Source organism: Oncorhynchus gorbuscha, unplaced genomic scaffold, assembly GCF_021184085.1.
Source record: "Oncorhynchus gorbuscha isolate QuinsamMale2020 ecotype Even-year unplaced genomic scaffold, OgorEven_v1.0 Un_scaffold_7490, whole genome shotgun sequence".
Taxonomy (NCBI): Eukaryota; Metazoa; Chordata; class Actinopteri; order Salmoniformes; family Salmonidae; genus Oncorhynchus; species Oncorhynchus gorbuscha.
In genome coordinates this window covers 1-17,391 of record NW_025750866.1, presented here as the reverse complement: position 1 = coordinate 17,391, position 17,391 = coordinate 1, and the positions used below count along the sequence as shown (strand labels likewise).

At 45.6% G+C, this 17,391-nt stretch overlaps 9 non-coding genes across 9 annotated transcripts; all 9 read right to left on the bottom strand.

The window, feature by feature from the left end:
• Positions 1 to 1,455: 1,455 nt before the first annotated feature.
• trnae-cuc lies at positions 1,456 to 1,527 on the bottom strand. The gene has a single exon. It is a non-coding gene; the product is annotated as a tRNA-Glu (tRNA).
• A 109-nt stretch (positions 1,528 to 1,636) lies between these two features.
• trnae-cuc lies at positions 1,637 to 1,708 on the bottom strand. Its single transcript has one exon. It is a non-coding gene; the product is annotated as a tRNA-Glu (tRNA).
• Positions 1,709 to 6,779: 5,071 nt separating this feature from the next.
• trnae-cuc lies at positions 6,780 to 6,851 on the bottom strand. Its single transcript has one exon. It is a non-coding gene; the product is annotated as a tRNA-Glu (tRNA).
• A 2,520-nt stretch (positions 6,852 to 9,371) lies between these two features.
• Positions 9,372 to 9,443, bottom strand: trnae-cuc. Its single transcript has one exon. It is a non-coding gene; the product is annotated as a tRNA-Glu (tRNA).
• Positions 9,444 to 11,501: 2,058 nt separating this feature from the next.
• On the bottom strand, positions 11,502 to 11,573 carry trnae-cuc. The gene has a single exon. It is a non-coding gene; the product is annotated as a tRNA-Glu (tRNA).
• Positions 11,574 to 12,016: 443 nt separating this feature from the next.
• On the bottom strand, positions 12,017 to 12,088 carry trnae-cuc. Its single transcript has one exon. It is a non-coding gene; the product is annotated as a tRNA-Glu (tRNA).
• A 1,866-nt stretch (positions 12,089 to 13,954) lies between these two features.
• On the bottom strand, positions 13,955 to 14,026 carry trnae-cuc. The gene has a single exon. It is a non-coding gene; the product is annotated as a tRNA-Glu (tRNA).
• A 434-nt stretch (positions 14,027 to 14,460) lies between these two features.
• On the bottom strand, positions 14,461 to 14,532 carry trnae-cuc. Its single transcript has one exon. It is a non-coding gene; the product is annotated as a tRNA-Glu (tRNA).
• Positions 14,533 to 16,014: 1,482 nt separating this feature from the next.
• Positions 16,015 to 16,086, bottom strand: trnae-cuc. Its single transcript has one exon. It is a non-coding gene; the product is annotated as a tRNA-Glu (tRNA).
• Between the last annotated feature and the right edge of the window lie 1,305 nt (positions 16,087 to 17,391).

Here is a 17,391-nt window from a genome sequence, read left to right as displayed (position 1 = left end):
CAGTGCAAATCGGTTCCCAGTGTGAGCTGGTACATATGTGCGATAACCTTCTGTATTCATTGTGACAGGTTGTTCAAGTAAACATGTAGCAAAAGAGTAGTTCCCTGACCAGGAATCAAACCCGGGACACGGCGGTGAGAGCGCCAAATCCTAACCACTAGACCACCAGGGAAGGGTACTACAGTGCAATTCGTTTCCCAGTTTGAAATGGTACATATAGTTGAAGTCGTAAGTTTCCATCCACTTAGGCTGGAGTCATTAAAACCTGTTTGTCAACCCTCCACACATTTCTTGCTAACAAACGATAGTTTTGGCAGACGGTTACCTCAAATCTTTTACTTTGTGCATGACACAAGTAATTTTCCCAACAATTGTTTACATTGAGGGATTATTTCAGGCTGTATAATTCACTGTATCACAAATTCAGTGGGCCAGAAGTTTACATACACAAAGTTGGCTGTGCCTTTAAACAGTTTGTAAAATTCGAAAATGATGTCATGGCTTTAGAAGCTTCTGAAGGCTAATTGACATCCTTTGAGTCAATTGAGGTGTACCTGTAGATGTATTTCAAGGCCTACCTTCAAACTCAGTGCCTCTTTGCTTGACTCCATGGGAAAAGCAAAGGAAATCAGCCAAGACCTCAGAAAAAAATGTAGACCTCCACAAGTCTGGTTCCTCCTTGGGAGCAATTTCCAAACGCCTGAAGGTACCTCGCTCATCTGTAGAAACAATAGTACGCAAGTATAAACACCATGGGACCACGCAGGCGTCATACCGCTCAGGAAGGAGACGCTTGCTCTCTCCTAGATGAACGTACTTTGGGTCGAAAAGTGAAAATCCATCCCAGAACAACAGCAAAGGACCTTGTGAAGATGCTGGAGGAAACAGGTACAAATGGTCTATATCCACAGGCAAACGAGTCCTATATCGCATACCCGAGAGTCCGCTCAGCAAGGAAGAAGCTACTGCTCCAAAACCGCCATAAAAAGCCATACTACAGTTTGGGGACAAAGATCCTAGTTTTTGGAGAAATGTCCTCTGGTCTGAAAAAAAAATCAACTGTTTGGCCATAATGACCATTGTTATGTTTGGAGGGAAAAGGGGAGGCTTTCAAGCTGAAGAACACCATCATGTTGTGGGGTGCTTTGCTGCAGGAGGTCTGGTGCACCACTAGAACACCTGGGAAGGACACTGCAGGGCAAATCGGTTTGCAATGAAGTGGTACATATGTGCGACAACCTACTAAATTCATAGTGACAGGTTGCACAAGTAAAAAAGTATCCTATTTCCCTGACCGGAATCGAACCCGGGCCCGAGAGCTCCGAATCCTTCCACTAGACCACCAGGGAAGGATAATACAGTGCAAAACCTTCTCAGTGTGAGCTGGTACATATGTGCGATAACCTTCTATATTCATTGTGACAGGTTGCACAAGTAAACATGTAGCAAAAGAGTTTCCCTGACCGGGAATCGAACCCGGGCCGCGGCGGTGAGAGCGCCGAATCCTAACCACTAGACCACCAGGGAAGGGCACTACAGTGCAAATCGGTTCCAAGTGTGAGCTGGTACATATGTGCGATAACCTTCTATATTCATTGTGACAGGTTGTACAAGTAAACATGTAGCAAAAGAGTAGTTCCCTGACCGGGAATCGAACCCGGGCCGCGGCGGTGAGAGCGCCGAATCCTAACCACTAGACCACCAGGGAAGGGTACTACAGTGCAAATCGGTTCCCAGTGTGAGCTGGTACATATGTGCGATAACCTTCTATATTCATTGTGACAGGTTGCACAAGTAAACATGTAGCAAAAGAGCAGTTCCCTGACCGGGAATCGAATCCTAACCACTAGACCACCAGGGAAGGGTACTACAGTGCAATTCGTTTCCCAGTTTGAAATGGTACATATAGTTGAAGTCGTAAGTTTCCATCCACTTAGGCTGGAGTCATTAAAACCTGTTTGTCAACCCTCCACACATTTCTTGCTAACAAACGATAGTTTTGGCAGTCGGTTAGGACATCTACTTTGTGCATGACACAAGTCATTTTTCCAACAATTGTTTACAGAGGGATTATTTCACTTATAATTCACTGTATCACAAATTCAGTGGGCCAGAAGTTTACATACACAAAGTTGGCTGTGCCTTTAAACAGTTTGTAAAATTCCCGAAAATGATGTCATGGCTTTAGAAGCTTCTGATAGGCTAATTGACATCCTTTGAGTCAATTGGAGGTGTACCTGTAGATGTATTTCAAGGCCTACCTTCAAACTCAGTGCCTCTTTGCTTGACTCCATGGGAAAAGCAAAGGAAATCAGCCAAGACCTCAGAAAAAAATGTAGACCTCCACAAGTCTGGTTCCTCCTTGGGAGCAATTTCCAAACGCCTGAAGGTACCTCGCTCATCTGTAGAAACAATAGTACGCAAGTATAAACACCATGGGACCACGCAGGCGTCATACCGCTCAGGAAGGAGACGCGTTCTCTCTCCTAGAGATGAACGTACTTTGGGTCGAAAAGTGCAAATCCATCCCAGAACAACAGCAAAGGACCTTGTGAAGATGCTGGAGGAAACAGGTACAAAATGGTCTATATCCACAGGCAAACGAGTCCTATATCGACATACCCCGAGAGGCCGCTCAGCAAGGAAGAAGCTACTGCTCCAAAACCGCCATAAAAAAGCCATACTACAGTTTGGGGACAAAGATCCTAGTTTTTGGAGAAATGTCCTCTGGTCTGATGAAACAAAATCGAACTGTTTGGCCATAAATGACCATTGTTATGTTTGGAGGGAAAAGGGGGGAGGCTTTCAAGTTCATGTTGTGGGGTGCTTTGCTGCAGGAGGGTCTGGTGCACCACTAGAACACCTGGGAAGGACACTGCAGTGCAAATCGGTTTGCAATTTGAAGTGGTACATATGAACCTACTAAATTCATAATGTGACAGGTTGCACAAGGGCATAGACTATTTCCCTGACTGCATCGAACCCGGGTCTGCGGTGAGAGCGCCAATCCTAACCACTAGACCACCAGGGAAGGGTACTACAGTGCAAATCGGTTCCAAGTGTGAGCTGGTACATATGTGCGATAACCTTCTATATTCATTGTGACAGGTTGTACAAGTAAACATGTAGCAAAAGAGTAGTTCCCTGACCGGGAATCGAACCCGGGCAGCGGCTGTGAGAGCGCCGAATCCTAACCACTAGACCACCAGGGAAGGGTACAACATTTCAAATGGGTTCCCAGTGTGAGCTGGTACATATGTGCGATAACCTTCTATATTCATTGTGACAGGTTGCACACGTAAACATGTAGCAAAAGAGCAGTTCCCTGACCGGGAATCGAATCCTAACCACTAGACCACCAGGGAAGGGTACTACAGTGCAATTCGTTTCCCAGTTTGAAATGGTACATATAGTTGAAGTCGTAAGTTTCCATCCACTTAGGCTGGAGTCATTAAAACCTGTTTGTCAACCCCTCCCCACATTTCTTGCTAACAAACGATAGTTTTGGCAGTCGGTTAGGACATCTACTTTGTGCATGACACAAGTCATTTTTCCAACAATTGTTTACATTGGGATTATTTCACTTATAATTCACTGTATCACAAATTCAGTGGGCCAGAAGTTTACATACACTAAGTTGGCTGTGCCTTTAAACAGTTTGTAAAATTCCCGAAAATGATGTCATGGCTTTAGAAGCTTCTGATAGGCTAATTGACATCCTTTGAGTCAATTGGAGGTGTACCTGTAGATGTATTTCAAGGCCTACCTTCAAACTCAGTGCCTCTTTGCTTGACTCCATGGGAAAAGCAAAGGAAATCAGGCAAGACCTCAGAAAAAAATGTAGACCTCCACAAGTCTGGTTCCTCCTTGGGAGCAATTTCCAAACGCCTGAAGGTACCTCGCTCATCTGTAGAAACAATAGTACGCAAGTATAAACACCATGGTATGAGGCAGGCGTCATACCGCTCAGGAAGGAGACGCGTTCTCTCTCCTAGAGATGAACGTACTTTGGGTCGAAAAGTGCAAATCCATCCCAGAACAACAGCAAAGGACCTTGTGAAGATGCTGGAGGAAACAGGTACAAAATGGTCTATATCCACAGGAAAACGAGTCCTATATCGACATACCCCGAGAGGCCGCTCAGCAAGGAAGAAGCTACTGCTCCAAAACCGCCATAAAAAGCCATACTACAGTTTGGGGACAAAGATCCTAGTTTTTGGAGAAATGTCCTCTGGTCTGATGAAACAAAAATCGAACTGTTTGGCCATAATGACCATTGTTATGTTTGGAGGGAAAAGGGGAGGCTTTCAAGCCGAAGAACACCATCATGTTGTGGGGTGCTTTGCTGCAGGAGGGTCTGGTGCACCACTAGAACACCTGGGAAGGACACTGCAGGGCAAATCGGTTTGCAATTTGAAGTGGTACATATGTGCGACAACCTACTAAATTCATAGTGACAGGTTGCACAAGTAAAAAGGAGCATAGACTATTTCCCTGACCGGGAATCGAACCCGGGCCGCGGCGGTGAGAGCGCCCGAATCCTAACCACTAGACCACCAGGGAAGGATAATACAGTGCAAATCGGTTCCAGTGTGAGCTGGTACATATGTGCGATAACCTATATTCATTGTGACAGGTTGTACAAGTAAACATGTAGCAAAAGAGTAGTTCCCACTAGGAATCTACAGTGCAAATGGGAGTCGAACCACCAGGGAAGGGTACCACCAGTGGAAATCAGAGTCGAACCCGGGCTGCAAGCGGTGAGCTGGCAGAATCCTAAACACTAGACCACCAAAGGGTACCAAATCAGAGTCAACTGAGAGTCACCAGGAAGGGTACTACAGTGAAATCAGGAGTCAACCCGGGCCGCGGCAGTGAGAGCGCCGAATCCTAACCACTAGACCACCAGGGAAGGGTACTTCAGTGCAATTCGTTTCCCAGTTTGAAATGGTACATATAGTTGAAGTGTAAGTTTCCATCCACTTAGGCTGGAGTCATTAAAACCTGTTTGTCAACCCCTCCCCACATTTCTTGCTAACAAACGATCGTTTGGCAGACGGTTAGGACATTTACTTTGTGCATGACACAAGTCATTTTTCCAACAATTGTTTACATTGGGATTATTTCATTATAATTCACTGTATCACAAATTCAGTGGGCCAGAAGTTTACATACAATGAGTTGGCTGTGCCGAACCGGGCCGCGGCGGTGAGAGCCGAATCCTAACCACTAGACCACCAGGGAAGGGTATTACAGTGCAAATCGGTTCCAAGTGTGTGCTGGTACATATGTGCGATAACCTTCTATATTCATTGTGACAGGTTGTACAAGTAAACATGTAGCAAAAGAGCAGTTCCCTGACCAGGAATCGAGCCCGGGGCACAGCGGTGAGAGCCCCGAAACCTAACCACTAGACCACCAGGGAAGGGTACTACAGTGCAAATCAGGAGTCGAACTTTCCACCAGTTTGAAATGGTACATAGACCACCAGGGAAGGGCACTACAGTAATTGTTGAAATGGTACATAAAGTCGTTTCCATCCACTTAGGCTGGAGTCATTAAAACCTGTTTGTCAACCCCTCCCCACATTTCTTGCTAACAAACGATAGTTTTGGCAGTCGGTTAGGACATCTACTTTGTGCATGACACAAGTCATTTTTCCAACAATTGTTTACAGAGGGATTATTTCACTTATAATTCACTGTATCACAAATTCAGTGGGCCAGAAGTTTACATACACAAAGTTGGCTGTGCCTTTAAACAGTTTGTAAAATTCCCGAAAATGATGTCATGGCTTTAGAAGCTTCTGATAGGCTAATTGACATCCTTTGAGTCAATTGGAGGTGTACCTGTAGATGTATTTCAAGGCCTACCTTCAAACTCAGTGCCTCTTTGCTTGACTCCATGGGAAAAGCAAAGGAAATCAGCAAGACCTCAGAAAAAATGTAGACCTCCACAAGTCTGGTTCCTCCTTGGGAGCAATTTCCAAACGCCTGAAGGTACCTAGCTCATCTGTAGAAACAATAGTACGCAAGTATAAACACCATGGGACCACGCAGGCGTCATACCGCTCAGGAAGGAGACGCGTTCTCTCTCCTAGAGATGAACGTACTTTGGGTCGAAAAGTGCAAATCCATCCCAGAACAACAGCAAAGGACCTTGTGAAGATGCTGGAGGAAACAGGTACAAAATGGTCTATATCCACAGGCAAACGAGTCCTATATCGACATACCCCGAGAGGCCGCTCAGCAAGGAAGAAGCTACTGCTCCAAAACCGCCATAAAAAAGCCATACTACAGTTTGGGGACAAAGATCCTAGTTTTTGGAGAAATGTCCTCTGGTCTGATGAAACAAAAATCGAACTGTTTGGCCATAATGACCATTGTTATGTTTGGAGGGAAAAGGGGGAGGCTTTCAAGCCGAAGAACACCATCATGTTGTGGGGTGCTTTGCTGCAGGAGGGTCTGGTGCACCACTAGAACACCTGGGAAGGACACTGCAGGGCAAATCGGTTTGCAATTTGAAGTGGTACATATGTGCGACAACCTACTAAATTCATAGTGACAGGTTGCACAAGTAAACAAGGAGCATAGACTATTTCCCTGACCGGGAATCGAACCCGGGCCGCGGCGGTGAGAGCGCCGAATACTAACCACTAGACCACCAGGGAAGGATAATACAGTGCAAATTGGTTCTCAGTGTGAGCTGGTACATATGTGCGATAACCTTCTATATTCATTGTGACAGGTTGTACAAGTAAACATGTAGCAAAAGAGTAGTTCCCTGACCGGGAATCGAACCCGGGCCGCGGCGGTGAGAGCGCCGAATCCTAACCACTAGACCACCAGGGAAGGGTACGACAGTGCAAATCGGTTCCAAGTGTGAGCTGGTACATATGTGCGATAACCTTCTATATTCATTGTGACAGGTTGTACAAGTAAACATGTAGCAAAAGAGTAGTTCCCTGACCGGGAATCGAACCCGGCCGCAGCGGTGATAATCCTAACCACTAGACCACCAGGGAAGGGTACTACAGTGCAATTCGTTTCCCAGTTTGAAATGGTACATATAGTTGAAGTCGTAAGTTTCCATCCACTTAGGCTGGAGTCATTAAAACCTGTTTGTCAACCCCTCCCCACATTTCTTGCTAACAAACGATCGTTTTGGCAGACGGTTAGGACATCTACTTTGTGCATGACACAAGTCATTTTTCCAACAATTGTTTACATTGGGATTATTTCACTTATAATTCACTGTATCACAAATTCAGTGGGCCAGAAGTTTACATACAATAAGTTGGCTGTGCCTTTAAACAGTTTGTAAAATTCCCGAAAATGATGTCATGGCTTTAGAAGCTTCTGATAGGCTAATTGACATCCTTTGAGTCAATTGGAGGTGTACCTGTAGATGTATTTCAAGGCCTACCTTCAAACTCAGTGCCTCTTTGCTTGACTCCATGGGAAAAGCAAAGGAAATCAGGCAAGACCTCAGAAAAAAATGTAGACCTCCACAAGTCTGGTTCCTCCTTGGGAGCAATTTCCAAACGCCTGAAGGTACCTCGCTCATCTGTAGAAACAATAGTACGCAAGTATAAACACCATGGTATGGCGCAGGCGTCATACCGCTCAGGAAGGAGACGCGTTCTCTCTCCTAGAGATGAACGTACTTTGGGTCGAAAAGTGCAAATCCATCCCAGAACAACAGCAAAGGACCTTGTGAAGATGCTGGAGGAAACAGGTACAAAATGGTCTATATCCACAGGCAAACGAGTCCTATATCGACATACCTCGAGAGCCCAAGCTCAGAACACCATCATGTTGTGGGGGTGCTTTGCTGCAGGAGGGTCTGGTGCACCACTAGAACACCTGGGAAGGACACTGCAGTGCAAATCGGTTCCCAGTGTGAGATGGTACATATGTGCGATAACCTTCTATATTCATTGTGACAGGTTGCACAAGTAAACATGTAGCATAGACTAGTTCCCTGAATAATCGAACCCAGGCGCGGCGGTGAGAGCGCCGAATCCTAACCACTAGACCACCAGGGAAGGGTACTACAGTGCAAATCGGTTCCCAGTGTGAGCTGGTACATATGTGCGATAACCTTCTATATTCATTGTGACAGGTTGCACAAGTAAACATGTAGCAAAAGATTAGTTCCCTGAAAATCGAACCCGGGCAGCGGCTAGTTCCACTAGACCACCAGGGAATACAACATTTCAAATCGGTTCCCAGTGTGAGCTGGTACATATGTGCGATAACCTTCTATATTCATTGTGACAGGTTGCACACGTAAACATGTAGCAAAAGAGCAGTTCACTGACCGGGAATCGAATCCTAACCACTAGACCACCAGGGAAGGGTACTACAGTGCAATTCGTTTCCCAGTTTGAAATGGTACATATAGTTGAAGTCGTAAGTTTCCATCCACTTAGGCTGGAGTCATTAAAACCTGTTTGTCAACCCCTCCACACATTTTTTGCTAACAAACGATAGTTTTGGCAGTCGGTTAGGACATCTGCTTTGTGCATGACACAAGTAATTTTTCCAACAATTGTTTACAGAGGGATTATTTCACTTATAATTCACTGTATCACAAATTCAGTGGGCCAGAAGTTTACATACACTAAGTTGGCTGTGCCTTTAAACAGTTTGTAAAATTCCCGAAAATGATGTCATGGCTTTAGAAGCTTCTGATAGGCTAATTGACATCCTTTGAGTCAATTGGAGGTGTACCTGTAGATGTATTTCAAGGCCTACCTTCAAACTCAGTGCCTCTTTGCTTGACTCCATGGGAAAAGCAAAGGAAATCAGGGAAGACCTCAGAAAAAAAATGTAGACCTCCACAAGTCTGGTTCCTCCTTGGGAGCAATTTCCAAACGCCTGAAGGTACCTCGCTCATCTGTAGAAACAATAGTACGCAAGTATAAACACCATGGTATGACGCAGGCGTCATACCGCTCAGGAAGGAGACGCTTTCTCTCTCCTAGAGATGAACGTACTTTGGGTCGAAAAGTGCAAATCCATCCCAGAACAACAGCAAAGGACCTTGTGAAGATGCTGGAGGAAACAGGTACAAAATGGTCTATATCCACAGGCAAACGAGTCCTATATCGACATACCCCGAGAGGCCGCTCAGCAAGGAAGAAGCTACTGCTCCAAAACCGCCATAAAAAAGCCATACTACAGTTTGGGGACAAAGATCCTAGTTTTTGCAATAACCTAGTTTTTGCGCCGAATCCTAACCACTAGACCACCAGGGAAGGGTACTACAGTGCAAATCGGTTCCCAGTGTGAGCTGGTACATATGTGCGATAACCTTCTATATTCATTGTGACAGGTTGCACAAGTAAACATGTAGCAAAAGAGTAGTTCCCTGACCGGGGATCGAACCCGGGCCGCGGCGGTGAGAGCGCCGAATCCTAACCACTAGACCACCAGGGAAGGGTACTACAGTGCAAATCGGTTCCAAGTGTGAGCTGGTACATATGTGCGATAACCTTCTATATTCATTGTGACAGGTTGTACAAGTAAACATGTAGCAATAGAGTAGTTCCCTGACCGGGAATCAAACCCGGGCCGCGGCGGTGAGAGCGCCGAATCCTAACCACTAGACCACCAGGGAAGGGTACTACAGTGCAAATCGGTTCCAAGTGTGAGCTGGTACATATGTGCGATAACCTTCTGTATTCATTGTGACAGGTTGTACAAGTAAACATGTAGCAAAAGAGTAGTTCCCTGACCAGGAATCAAACCCGGGACGGTGAGAGCGCCGAATCCTAACCACTAGACCACCAGGGAAGGGTACTACAGTGCAATTCGTTTCCCAGTTTGAAATGGTACATATAGTTGAAGTCGTAAGTTTCCATCCACTTAGGCTTGAGTCATTAAAACCTGTTTGTCAACCCCTCCACACATTTCTTGCTAACAAACGATAGTTTTGGCAGTCGGTTAGGACATCTACTTTGTGCATGACACAAGTAATTTTTCCAACAATTGTTTACAGAGGGATTATTTCACTTATAATTCACTGTATCACAAATTCAGTGGGCCAGAAGTTTACATACACAAAGTTGGCTGTGCCTTTAAACAGTTTGTAAAATTCCCGAAAATGATGTCATGGCTTTAGAAGCTTCTGATAGGCTTATTGACATCCTTTGAGTCAATTGGAGGTGTAACTGTAGATGTATTTCAAGGTCTACCTTCAAACTCAGTGCCTCTTTGCTTGACTCCATGGGAAAAGCATAGGAAATCAGCCAAGACCTCAGAAAAAATGTAGACCTCCACAAGTCTGGTTCCTCCTTGGGAGCAATTTCCAAACGCCTGAAGGTACCTAGCTCATCTGTAGAAACAATAGTACGCAAATTAAACACCATGGGACCACGCAGGCGTACATACCGCTCAGGAAGGAGACGCTGTGCTCTTCCTAAGATGAACGTTTTGGGTAAAAGTTCCATCCCAGAACAACAGCAAAGGACTTTGAAGATGCTGGAGGAAACAGGTAGGTCTATATCCACAGGCAAACATCCTTTCGACATACCCCGAAGGCCGCTGTAGCAAGGAAGAAGTACTGCTCCAAAACCGCCATAAAAAGCCATACTCTTTGGGGACAAAGATCCATGGGAGAAATGTCCTCTGGTCTGATGAAACAAAAACCTCGAAAAAAATGTAGACCTCCACAAGTCTGGTTCCTCCTTGGGAGCAATTTCCAAACGCCTGAAGGTACCTTGGCTCATCTGTAGAAACAATAGTACGCAAGTATAAACACCATGGTTGACGCAGGCGTCATACCGCTCAGGAAGGAGACGCGTTCTCTCTCCTAGAGATGAACGTACTTTGGGTCGAAAAGTGCAAATCCATCCCAGAACAACAGCAAAGGACCTTGTGAAGATGCTGGAGGAAACAGGTACAAAATGGTCTATATCCACAGGCAAACGAGTCCTATATCGACATACCCCGAGAGGCCGCTCAGCAAGGAAAAAGCTACTGCTCCAAAACCGCCATAAAAAAGCCATACTACAGTTTGGGGACAAAGATCCTAGTTATTGGAGAAATGTCCTCTGGTCTGATGAAACAAAAATCGAACTGTTTGGCCATAATGACCATTGTTATGTTTGGAGGGAAAAGGTGAGGCTTTCAAGCCAAAGAACACCATCATGTTGTGGGGGTGCTTTGCTGCAGGAGGGTCTGGTGCACCACTAGAACACCTGGGAAGGACACTGCAGGGCAAATCGGTTTGCAATTTGAAGTGGTACATATGTGCGACAACCTACTAAATTCATAGTGACAGATTGCACAAGTAAACAAGGAGCATAGACTATTTCCCTGACCGGGAATCGAACCCGAGCCGCGGCGGTGAGAGCGCCAAATCCTAACCACTAGACCACCAGGGAAGGATAATACAGTGCAAATTGGTTCTCAGTGTGAGCTGCTACATATGTGCAATAACCTTCTATATTCATTGTGACAGGTTGTACAAGTAAACATGTAGCAAAAGAGTAGTTCCCTGACCGGGAATCGAACCCGGGCCGCGGCGGTGAGAGCGCCGAATCCTAACCACTAGACCACCAGGGAAGGGTACGACAGTGCAAATCGGTTCCAAGTGTGAGCTGGTACATATGTGCGATAACCTTCTATATTCATTGTGACAGGTTGCACACGTAAACATGTAGCAAAAGAGCAGTTCCCTGACCGGGAATCGAATCCTAACCACTAGACCACCAGGGAAGGGTACTACAGTGCAAATCGGTTCCCAGTGTGAGCTGGTACATATGTGCGATAACCTTCTATATTCATTGTGACAGGTTGCACAAGTAAACATGTAGCAAAAGAGTAGTTCCCTGACCGGGAATCGAACCCGGGCCGAGGCGGTGAGAGTGCCGAATCCTAACCACTAGACCACCAGGGAAGGTTACTACAGTGCAAATCGGTTCCAAGTGTGAGCTGGTACATATGTGCGATAACCTTCTATATTCATTGTGACAGGTTGTACAAGTAAACATGTAGCAATAGAGTAGTTCCCTGACCGGGAATCGAACCCGGGCCCCGGCGGTGAGAGCGCCGAATCCTAACCACTAGACCACCAGGGAAGGGTATGACAGTGCAAATCGGTTCCAAGTGTGAGCTGGTACATATGTGCGATAACCTTCTATATTCATTGTGACAGGTTGTACAAGTAAACATGTAGCAAAAGGGTAGTTCCCTGACCAGGAATCAAACCCGGGACGGGGCAGTGAGAGCGTGGAAATCCGAATCCTAACCACTAGACCACCAGGGAAGGGTACTACAGTGCAATTCGTTTCCCAGTTTGAAATGGTACATATAGTTGAAGTCGTAAGTTTCCATCCACTTAGGCTGGAGTCATTAAAACCTGTTTGTCAACCCCTCCACACATTTCTTGCTAACAAACGATAGTTTTGGCAGTCGGTTAGGACATCTACTTTGTGCATGACACAAGTAATTTTTCCAACAATTGTTTACAGAGGGATTATTTCACTTATAATTCACTGTATCACAAATTCAGTGGGCCAGAAGTTTACATACACAAAGTTGGCTGTGCCTTTAAACAGTTTGTAAAATTCCCGAAAATGATGTCATGGCTTTAGAAGCTTCTGATAGGCTTATTGACATCCTTTGAGTCAATTGGAGGTGTAACTGTAGATGTATTTCAAGGTCTACCTTCAAACTCAGTGCCTCTTTGCTTGACTCCATGGGAAAAGCATAGGAAATCAGCCAAGACCTCAGAAAAAATGTAGACCTCCACAAGTCTGGTTCCTCCTTGGGAGCAATTTCCAAACGCCTGAAGGTACCTAGCTCATCTGTAGAAACAATAGTACGTAAGTATAAACACCATGGGACCACGCAGGCGTCATACCGCTCAGGAAGGAGACGCGTTCTCTCTCCTAGAGATGAACGTACTTTGGGTCGAAAAGTGCAAATCCATCCCAGAACAACAGCAAAGGACCTTGTGAAGATGCTGGAGGAAACAGGTACAAAATGGTCTATATCCACAGGCAAACGAGTCCTGACATACCCCGAGAGGCCGCTCAGCAAGGAAGAAGCTACTGCTCCAAAACCGCCAAAAAAAGCCATACCAAAGATCCTAGTTTTTGGAGAAATGTCCTCTGGTCTGATGAAACAAAAATCGAACCTCCTGGGAGCAATTTCCAAACGCCTAAGGTACAGCTCATCTGTAGAAACAATAGTACGAAGTATAAACACCATGGTATGAGGCAGGCGTCATACCGCTCAGGAAGGAGACGCGTTCTCTCTCCTAGAGATGAACGGTTTGGGTCGAAAAGTGCAAATCCATCCCAGAACAACAGCAAAGGACCTTGTGAAGATGCTGGAGGAAACAGGTACAAAATGGTCTATATCCACAGGCAAACGAAGTCCTATATCGACATACCCCGAGAGGCCGCTCAGCAAGGAAGAAGCTACTGCTCCAAAACCGCCATAAAAAAGCCATACTACAGTTTGGGGACAAAGATCCTAGTTTTTGGAGAAATGTCCTCTGGTCTGATGAAACAAAAATCGAACTGTTTGGCCATAATGACCATTGTTATGTTTGGAGGGAAAAGGGGGAGGCTTTCAAGCCGAAGAACACCATCATGTTGTGGGGTTGCTTTGCTGCAGGAGGGTCTGGTGCACCACTAGAACACCTGGGAAGGACACTGCAGGGCAAATCGGTTTGCAATTTGAAGTGGTACATATGTGCGACAACCTACTAAATTCATAGTGACAGATTGCACAAGTAAACAAGGAGCATAGACTATTTCCCTGACCGGGAATCGAACCCGAGCCGCGGCGGTGAGAGCGCAAATCCTAACCACTAGACCACCAGGGAAGGATAATACAGTGCAAATTGGTTCTCAGTGTGAGCTGGTACATATGTGCAATAACCTTCTATATTCATTGTGACAGGTTGTACAAGTAAACATGTAGCAAAAGAGTAGTTCCCTGACCGGGAATCGAACCCGGGCCGCGGCGGTGAGAGCGCCGAATCCTAACCACTAGACCACCAGGGAAGGGTACGACAGTGCAAATCGGTTCCAAGTGTGAGCTGGTACATATGTGCGATAACCTTCTATATTCATTGTGACAGGTTGCAACGTAAACATGTAGCAAAAGAGCAGTTCCCTGACCGGGAATCGAATCCTAACCACTAGACCACCAGGGAAGGGTACTACAGTGCAAATCGGTTCCCAGTGTGAGCTGGTACATATGTGCGATAACCTTCTATATTCATTGTGACAGGTTGCACAAGTAAACATGTAGCAAAAGAGTAGTTCCCTGAAATCGAACCCGGCCACCAGTGAGAGCGCCGAATCCTAACCACTAGACCACCAGGGAAGGTTACTACAGTGCAAATCGGTTCCAAGTGTGAGCTGGTACATATGTGCGATAACCTTCTATATTCATTGTGACAGGTTGTACAAGTAAACATGTAGCAATAGAGTAGTTCCCTGACCGGGAATCGAACCCGGGCCGCGGCGGTGAGAGCGCCGAATCCTAACCACTAGACCACCAGGGAAGGGTAATACAGTGCAAATCGGTTCCAAGTGTGAGCTGGTACATATGTGCGATAACCTTCTATATTCATTGTGACAGGTTGTACAAGTAAACATGTAGCAAAAGAGTAGTTCCCTGACCAGGAATCAAACCCGAAGTGAGAGCGCCGAATCCTAACCACTAGACCACCAGGGAAGGGTACTACAGTGCAATTCGTTTCCCAGTTTGAAATGGTACATATAGTTGAAGTCGTAAGTTTCCATCCACTTAGGCTGGAGTCATTAAAACCTGTTTGTCAACCCCTCCACACATTTCTTGCTAACAAACGATAGTTTTGGCAGTCGGTTAGGACATCTACTTTGTGCATGACACAAGTCATTTTTCCAACAATTGTTTACAGAGGGATTATTTCACTTATAATTCACTGTATCACAAATTCAGTGGGCCAGAAGTTTACATACACAAAGTTGGCTGTGCCTTTAAACAGTTTGTAAAATTCCCGAAAATGATGTCATGGCTTTAGAAGCTTCTGATAGGCTAATTGACATCCTTTGAGTCAATTGGAGGTGTACCTGTAGATGTATTTCAAGGCCTACCTTCAAACTCAGTGCCTCTTTGCTTGACTCCATGGGAAAAGCAAAGGAAATCAGGCAAGACCTCAGAAAAAAATGTAGACCTCCACAAGTCTGGTTCCTCCTTGGGAGCAATTTCCAAACGCCTGAAGGTACCTCGCTCATCTGTAGAAACAATAGTACGCAAGTATAAACACCATGGTATGACGCAGGCGTCATACCGCTCAGGAAGGAGACGCGTTCTCTCTCCTAGAGATGAACGTACTTTGGGTCGAAAAGTGCAAATCCATCCCAGAACAACAGCAAAGGACCTTGTGAAGATGCTGGAGGAAACAGGTACAAAATGGTCTATATCCACAGGCAAACGAGTCCTATATCGACATACCCCGAGAGGCCGCTCAGCAAGGAAGAAGCTACTGCTCCAAAACCGCCATAAAAAAGCCATACTACAGTTTGGGGACAAAGATCCTAGTTATTGGAGAAATGTCCTCTGGTCTGATGAAACAAAATCGAACTGTTTGGCCATATTGACCATTGTTATGTTTGAGGGAAAAGGGGGAGGCTTTCAAGCCGAAGAACACCATCATGTTGTGGGGTGCTTTGCTGCAGGAGGGTCTGGTGCACCACTAGAACACCTGGGAAGGACACTGCAGTGCAAATCGGTTCCCAGTGTGAGCTGGTACATATGTGCGATAACCTTCTATATTCATTGTGACAGGTTGCACAAGTAAACATGTAGCAAAAGACTATTTCCCTGACCGGGAATCAACCCGGGTCCGCGGCGGTGAGAGCGCCCAAATCCTAACCACTAGACCACCAGGGAAGGATAATACAGTGCAAATCGGTTCTCAGTGTGAGCTGGTACATATGTGCGATAACCTTCTATATTCATTGTGACAGGTTGTACAAGTAAACATGTAGCAAAAGAGTAGTTCCCTGACCGGGAATCGAACCCGGGCCTCGGCGGTGAGAGCGCCGAATCCTAACCACTAGACCACCAGGGAAGGGTACAACAGTGCAAATCGGTTCCCAGTGTGAGCTGGTACATATGTGCGATAACCTTCTATATTCATTGTGACAGGTTGTACAAGTAAACATGTAGCAAAAGAGTAGTTCACTGACCGGGAATCGAACCCGGGGACCACTAGAGCGCCAATCCTAACCACTAGACCACCAGGGAAGGGTACTACAGTGCAATTCGTTTCCCAGTTTGAAATGGTACATATAGTTGAAGTCGTAAGTTTCCATCCACTTAGGCTGGAGTCATTAAAACCTGTTTGTCAACCCCTCCCACATTTCTTGCTAACAAACGATAGTTTTGGCAGTCGGTTAGGACATCTACTTTGTGCATGACACAAGTCATTTTTCCAACAATTGTTTACAGGGATTATTTCACTTATAATTCACTGTATCACAAATTCAGTGGGCCAGAAGTTTACATACAATAAGTTGGCTGTGCCTTTAAACAGTTTGTAAAATTCAAAATGATGTCATGGCTTTAGAAGCTTCCTAATTGACATCCTTTGAGTCAATTGGAGGTGTACCTGTAGATGTATTTCAAGGCTACCTTCAAACTCAGTGCCTCTTTGCTTGACTCCATGGGAAAAGCAAAGGAAATCAGGCAAGACCTCAGAAAAAATGTAGACCTCCACAAGTCTGGTTCCTCCTGGGAGCAATTTCCAAACGCCTGAAGGTACCTCGCTCATCTGTAGAAACAATAGTACGCAAGTATAAACACCATGGTATGGCGCAGGCGTCATACCGCTCAGGAAGGAGACGCGTTCTCTCCTAGAGATGAACATATTTGGGTCGAAAAGTGCAAATCCATCCCAGAACAACAGCAAAGGACCTTGTGAAGATGCTGGAGGAAACAGGTACAAAATGGTCTATATCCACAGGCAAACGAGTCCTATATCGACATACCCCGAGAGGCCGCTCAGCAAGGAAGAAGCTACTGCTCCAAAACCGCCATAAAAAAGCCATACTGTTTGGGGACAAAGATCCTAGTTATTGCTGAAACAGGAGGGTTTGGCCATAATGACCATTGTTACCAAAGGGGGAGGCTAGAACACAGCAAAGGACTGGATGCTGGAAGCCTGCAGGGCAAATACTACAGTTGAAGTGGGGCAACCTTCTTAAATTGACAGGTTGCACAAGTAAACATGTAGCATAGACTATTTCCCTTTGCGGCGGTGAGAGCACTGACCCAACCACTAGACCACCAGGGAAGGGTACTACAGTGAAAATCGGTTCTCAGTGTGAGCTGGTACATGTGCGATAACCTTCTATATTCATTGTGACAGGTTGCA